The following is a 7,652-nucleotide window of genomic DNA, read 5'->3' on the forward strand; positions in this document are numbered from 1 at the left end:
ACGTGCCTTGGGGGGGCAAGGTGCCCAAGAGCAGCCCCCGGCCCATGTACCTGCCCCACAGGCATGCCACCCAGGGCAGGTGGAGGGTCCAGGGCTCTCCACAGTGGCCCAGGCTCCCTGGGCAGTTTTTACCATGGACTGGCTTCTGGCCAGGCCCAGGGGCAGGGGAGGGACCTCCTGGTTGTGGGGAAATATGGGGAGCCCAAATGTTCTTTGTGCCCAGGGCCCCATATATCTTAATCAGCCTCTGAGCAGGACAGTGGCTATAATGTAAAGAATATTTTAAATCACTTTAACAACAGCAACAACAGAGATGTCTTAGTAGTTGTAGGGTGACCAGACAGCAAATGTGAAAAATTGGGTGTGTGTGTGTGTGTGTGTGGGGGGGGGGTAATAGGAGCCTATATAAGAAAAAGACCCAAAAATCGGGACTGTCCCTATTAAATCAGGACATCTGGTCACCCTAAGTAGTTGTGGCAACTTGAGATGTGTTTGGATGAATTTTGGGATTTGGAAATTAGGAACTTGCCTTAAAACAAACCCAAAAGGGCGGTGGTGGGGGGGGAGAGAAATATTTTAGCCACCAAAGTGGAGACAAAAGGAGGACATAGTTACTCTGCTAATAAGGAAACCAGAAGATTTGTGATTGAAATTATGGAGATAATTAAAAATGGTCAGATCTCACTTAACACAGATACTCCTCTTATCCAAGGATCTCAAAGCACTTTACTCCCTATGAAGTAGGCTTTTTTATCCATATTACTGTAATGTCCAGGAATCCCATTTAAGGAATAATGCCCCATTGTGATGTTAGTAATAAGTAAGACGAAGGCAGTCCATGCTCCAGAGAGTGTGTATGTAGGTTTATGACAAGTCACAACAGTTGGATGAAACAGATATACAGTGTGTGAGAGAGAAGACAAGACAATAGCAGAAACAAGCACGTCATTTTATACAGAAGGCAGTAGTCTCCGCTCACCACATACCTAGTCATTACCAGCTGTGCATGTTTTGTAGGCAACATGATAGAGGTAAGAGCAGGGCCGGCGCTTCCATTTAGGCGACCTAGGCAGTCGCCTAGGGCACCAGGATTTGGGGGGGCCGCAATTAGGTGGCGGGGGGTCTTTCCGCGCTCTGGGTCTTTGGCGGCAATTCTGCGGCGGGTCCTTCACTCGCTCCAGGACCCTCTGCCAAAGTGCCCCGAAGACTGGGAGCGCGGAAGGATCTCCTCCGCTGCAGAATTGCCGACAATGACTGGGAGTGCGGAAGGACCCCCGCCTAGGGCACCAAAAACCCTGGCGCCGCTCCTGGGTAAGAGTTAAGGTGGGATTTGAAGGATTAAAAGGTAGTTTCTTTATAGGCTTTGACAAAGATTTTCCTGGGCATGAAGGAAAGCATGAAGGTGATGCGGAAGAAGCAAGACTAGTAGATGATCAAGGAAGACCTGAAGCAGAATGAAGGCCAGGGTCAATGGGCAGGGTGGGGCTAAATCATAAAGCGTCTTAGAGATGAAGACAAGAAGCCAGTGAATGACTATTACAGCCATTTTACTAAAGTTATCACATTGATCATAATGATTTCTAAACAACTTTCAAAACAGAAAAAAAGTCTATGAAGGCTAAATTCCCATTTTGTAATCTAGGGAATTCACTAAAAGGTATAATTTAATAAAATAATACAGTTAATAATAATAAACATGGAGACCAGATCTCTGACTGGAGAACATGTCCCATGATGCATCCTGGTCATGTGAGACAGCCCATTAAGGTGAATAGAGACATAAGGAACTTCAACTACAACTCAGATAAGGAACTATGGCAGCTCATATAGAGACAGATTATTGTTGACCTGACCCAAAATGAAATATTTTGATTTACTATGACAGAGATATTTCTATTCAGATTGATATGACCTGAAATGAAATATTTTGTTTAGATTTTCTGAAAATTTCAACAAAATCAAAATTTATCTGTAGAAAAATTGATTTTGCAATAACTACACTTTTCATCAAAAAATATTTTGACAGAAAATTCTTGACCAACTCTACCAACTATCCTGCTGAGTGGCTTTTATTTATATTTTCTTTTCAAATGGTCATCACTGCTGGGTAATTAACCAGGGTATAATGAACAGGTTCTTTGCTTTTCTATAATATTTAAAGATACGCTATAAGTTGGAACCAAGAATCTGTCCAGTATGTTGCATTTCATATTCTACGGAAATATGGAAATGAATGTATTTCCTGAACTCTATCCTCTCAGCTCTCTTCTGGAGGCATCTGATAAGGCTTTTATCAAAGGTGCCATCAATATGCCATCCTTATAAAGTAGGAGGGCTACACCAAACAGATTGATCTTGAGAGCAGAGTTAGAAGATTAGAAAAGCGGTAACAGATTTAGATGTGCCCCTTCTTTGCCTTGAGTTGCCCCTTGTGCAGCCTGTTGAAACTCACTCATTACCCATAAAGCATAGATATCCATTACTTTTACTAGCTAGTGCCTGTTCCAGTGGGGGTATAACATGGGAAGATTACTTGTTTGACTGCCAGGGTCTGACAATAAGCCTACAGCCATAACAGCAGTTAAAGGACCTCTGTGGGATAAAACATTCACACCCACACACCCATGAGACCTTATTAAGCTTAATAGTTCAGAAATGCTATGGGCAGTTATATAGAAAATTAGAACAAGCCATCATGAACAGTCATTTCTCTATACTCTCAAGTTGTCTCAGTTATCTGAATGGGGGAGGGGGATTTTTTGATTGTCCCTGCAGTCAGAAAAAAGAATGAACTAATTAAAAAGGGAACCTTTTGGGCTTGGTGGGTTTAAAGCAGATTTCTATAAAACCTTTTGCTAGGCCTTCTTTGTACTTTTACTTGACATGCTGTATCCCTGGAGACTCGGGTGGATTCATTTCTGCCACTCCTGGTGAATACACTTTTAATTGCACAGATTACAGAAAAAAGGTATCTCAAGTAAACGGATGTTACTGATTCCTGAGTAGATCAAAACCCTACAAAAGTTAGCCTTGACAATTTTGCAACTAAAAGTTATGAGGAAATTGGTACACCCTGATCAAATGTGTTTGTTATAGAAGCTTTGCCATGCATTGCCTTCTTAGTTTGCAAGATAAATGTAACATACAGTGTTGTACACCACTTTTCAGCAGCTCAAATCTATTTCTTTCTTTAGAAACAATTGCAGTTTGGGGCATTATCTCCTCAATACTGAGATGGGGTCCTGGTTCATAGGATCACAGAAATGTAGGATTGGAAGGGACCTCGAGGAGTCATCAAGTCCAGCACATTGCGCTGAGGCAGGACTCAGTAAACCTAGACCGTCCCTGACAGCTGCTTGTCCAAACTGTTCTTAAAAACGTTCACTGATGGAGATTCCACAACCTCCCCCATCACCAAGAATTTAACTACCCTTATAGTTAGAAAGATTTTCCTAATATCTAACCCAAATCTCCCTTGCTGAAGATTAAGCCCATTACTTCTTGTCCTACATTCTGTGGACATGGAGAAAAATCGATCACAATCCTCTTTATAACAACCCTTAACATACTTGAAGGTTGTTATCAGATCCCTCCTCTGCTTTTCTCAAGACTAAATGCAGCCAGTTTTTTAACCTGTCCTCAGAGGTAAAATTTTCTAAACTTTTATCATTTTTGTTTTGCTCCTCTAGTCTTTCTCCAATTTATCCACATCTTTCCTAAAGTGTGGTGCCCAGAACTTGTCACAGAACTCCAGCTGAGGCCTCACCAGAGTAGAGTGGGACAATTACCTCCCGTGACTTACATACGACACTCCTGTTAATACACCCAGATATAAACTGGCCGTCAGGAAGTTTAGGCTTGAAATTAGACGAAGGTTTCTAACCATCAGAGGGGTGAAGTTCTGGAACAGCCTTCTGAGGGAAACAGTGGGGGCGAAAGACCTCTCTGGCTTTAAGATTAAGCTTGATAAGTTTATGGAGGGGATGGTTTGATGGGATAAAACGATTTTAGTCAATAGGTCAATAACGTGCCATCGCTGGTAATTAGTAACAATGGTCAATGATGGGATATTAAAAGTTACTACAGAGAACTTTTTCCGGAGGGTCTGGCTAGAGAATCTTGCCCGCATGCTCGGGGTTCAGCTGATCGCCATATGTGGGGTTGGGAAGGAATTTTCCTCCAGGGTAGATTGGCAGAGGCCCGGGAGGTTTTTCACCTTCCTCCGCAGCATGGGGCAGGGGTCGCTTGCTGGAGGATTCTCTGCGACTTGAAGTCTTTAAATCATGATTTGGGGACTTCAACAGCTGAGTCAAGGGAGAGAATTATTCCAGGAGTGGGTGGGTCAGCTTTTGTGGCCCGCATCGTGTGGGAGGTCAGACTAGGATGATCATAATGGTCCCTTCTGACCTTAAAGTCTATGAGTCTATGAGAAAGATATTAGTGGTTTTCACAATTGCATGACATTGTTGACTCATATTCAATTTGTGATCCACTATTACCCCCAGATCCTATTCAGCAGTACTACAGCCTACCCAGTTATTTTGTAATTGTAGAATTGATTTTTCCTTCCTAAGTGAAATATCTTGCACTTGTCTTTATTGAATTTCATCTTGTTAATTTCAGACCAATTCTCCAATTTGTCAACATTATTTAGAATTTTAATTCTGTCCTCAGAAGTGCCTGAAACCCCTCCTTACCTTGTGTCATTTTCAAATTTATAAGCGTACTCTCCATTCTATTATCCAAGTAATTAACAAAAATATTGGATAGTATGGGACCCAGAACTGACCTCTGTGGGACCCACTAGGTACATCCTCCCAGTTTGACAGTGAACCATTGATAACTACCCTTGAAATATGATCTTTCAACCAGTTGTGCACCCACCTTATAGAAATTTCATCGAGACCACTTTTCCATAGTTTCCTTATGAGAATGTCATGTGGGAATATGTCAATAGCTTTACTACTTGATTAGGGCCTGCCTTATTTGTCCACAAGACAAGTAATAAATAATAATATCAACAACAACTCTGAATTTCCTGGGCTTGGTTTTGGCATAATTATAACATATCTGTAATGTTTTTACCCTCAAGTAAAAGTATGTACTCTCAATCTTAATTCCAGTTTAACCTGGTATTTGTCTGGGAATAGGTTTCATACCTATGGACAAGCATCACCTTAGTTTGCCCCTAAAGCCTGGAATCACTACAAAGTTAGGTCGACATAAGCAGCCTTGTGCTGACCTTGTTGTGCATGTGTCTAAATTTGTCTCCCACATATGTAAGCGCTGCATTATAGAGATGCAGTAACACCACCTCACCGAGGGGCATTAAGCCATGATTGATGTACTGAGGTTGATTCAGCACAAGTATAGACACTGAGTTACTTATGTTGACCCTACACGTCTTCCAGCAGCTGTCCCACATAGCCAGATACTGACAACTTTGGTCACAATTGTGAATTCCACTGCTCCAGTGTCACGAAGACCAGAAAGCCTCCCTCCCCTGTAAAGCCCCATGAATTTTTGAAACGCCTGTTCCTGATTGTCTAGTTTAGCGAGCACACCTAGCATGTGCAAATGCCCAGATGGTCATGCCAGCTACGTGCTCCAGATATGCTCCTGCTTGGAGTAGACAGAAGATATTGGATCTGCTGGGCCGGTGAGAAGAGGCTGTGCACGGCTATGGACCAGATGTAGAAATGTGGACATCTACGAACAGATTGCTCAGGGATGTAAGAGAGGGGGAACAGGGATCAGCAGCAGTGCTGCATTAAAGTGAAGGAACTGCATCAGTATATCAGAAGGCTAGGGAGGCGAATAGTCAACACAGTGCCAAGCCACAGACTAGCTGCCGGGCCCGCTGACAGTGGGGAGCAAAGGGGGCAATTTCCCAGGAGCCTGGGTGATTTAAAAGGGCTTGGGGCCCATGGCTGCTGTCACTGCCGTGGTAGCAGCGGCCGGCACCCCCAGCGGGACCTTTTAACTTGTCTGGGTGGGCTCCAGTACCCGTAGGCTCCCTCCCCGCAGTGCCTCCTGCCAGCAGTGGGCCCCACTGATCAGCTCATCCCCATCCCTCCCAGTGCCTTCCGCCTGCTACTGTCAGCTGTTTGGCAGGATGCTGGAGGCGCTGGGGGGAGAGGGGTGGGAAAAGGCGGGGCGTGGGCAGGCCTGGGTGCAGATGCCGGGAGTGGAAAGGGCGGGACCAGCCCCTTCCAGCCGCTGAGATGCTGCTCTGTAGCCCTGCTCGGTGGCTGTCTGAGAGAGCCTGGCTTGGGAGGTGACTTCTGCTCCCTGTCTGGGCTTGGGTGCCAGGGTTCACAGCAGCCAAGCCGGGTGGGGACTTGAAGCCGCCTCCTCAACAGCCAGGCTCTCTCAGACAGCTGCCGCGCAGGGCTGTGGAGCAGTGACCGGGACGGGCTGGCGTAAAAAGCAGCTCCCACCTGCTCCCCACCTGGGCTCCTGCCCACCAGGGAGAACGGCAGAACGTGCTGGGGAGCAGGTGCAGCGGGAGGACAAAGCACCCCCTCTGCAAGTAACATGGGGTTGGGAGAGCGTGGCGGCCCTGGGCTGGACAGAGTGGGGGACATGTGACCTGCCCTTTAGATCATGCCCCCCCCCACACACTATGGGGAGGCACCAGTTGTATGTGGTGCACTCTCAGGGGAGGGGACGGAACAGGGGTGGGAAGAGGTGGGGTGAGGGTGGGGCACTGGGGGAAGGAGCCTAGGAAGAAGAGGAGGGTCAAGCACCCCCCAGGAAATCTGGAAGTCGGTGTCTATGCTCCTAGGCACGCATGGGTTTGTGACAGACCCAAACCAGTGGGGTACAGGAGTCTGGTAGAGGTCACTGGTCACTGGATGAGTAGTTTTCTATTCCCTGAGTGACCAGAGCAGGGGCTGCACTAGAATAATCAGGAACCTGCTAGAACCAGTTAAGACAGGCAGGCTAATTAGGACACCTGGAGCCAATTAAGAAGAAGCTGCTAGAATAAATTAAGGCAGGCTAATCAGGGCACCTGGGTTTTAAAAGGAGTTCGCTTCAGTTTGTGGTGTGAGTGTGAGGAGCTGGGAGCAAGAGGTGCAAGGTGCTGAGAGTGAGAGGGTGTGCTGCTGGAGGACTGATGAGCACAAGTGTTATCAGACACCAGGAGGAAGGTCCTGTGGTGAGAATAAGGAAGGTGTTTGGAGGAGGCCATGGGGAAGTAGCCCAGGGAGTTGTAGCTGTCATGCAGCTGTTACAGGAGGCACTATAGACAGCTACAGTCCACAGGGCCCTGGGCTGGAACCTGGAGTAGAGGGTGGGCCTGGGTTGCTCCCAAACCTGCCAATTGACCTGGACTGTGGGTTCTTCCAGAGGGGAAGGTCTCTGGGCTGTTCCCCAACCCACATGGTGAATCTCTGAGGCAAGAAAATCCGCCAATAAGCGCAGGACCCACCAAGATAGAGGAGGAACTTTGTCACAGGTTGTACTGACAGCAGTGAAGGCCGCCGTGAGGGCATAGGGAAGCCCTGGCTGTGCGAAATAGCGCACCTAGCACTGCAGCCGGCAGCTCGCTGGGCACCAGCAAGGGCCCATTGACTGTTCTGCCCTGGGGCCCAAGATTGCTGTGGCGGGCCTGCTGGCTGCTTTTACACAGAGCTGCATGACCTGCT

The sequence above is a fragment of the Chrysemys picta genome, chromosome 2 (assembly GCF_011386835.1).
Source record: "Chrysemys picta bellii isolate R12L10 chromosome 2, ASM1138683v2, whole genome shotgun sequence".
In the NCBI taxonomy this organism is placed as follows: domain Eukaryota; kingdom Metazoa; phylum Chordata; order Testudines; family Emydidae; genus Chrysemys; species Chrysemys picta.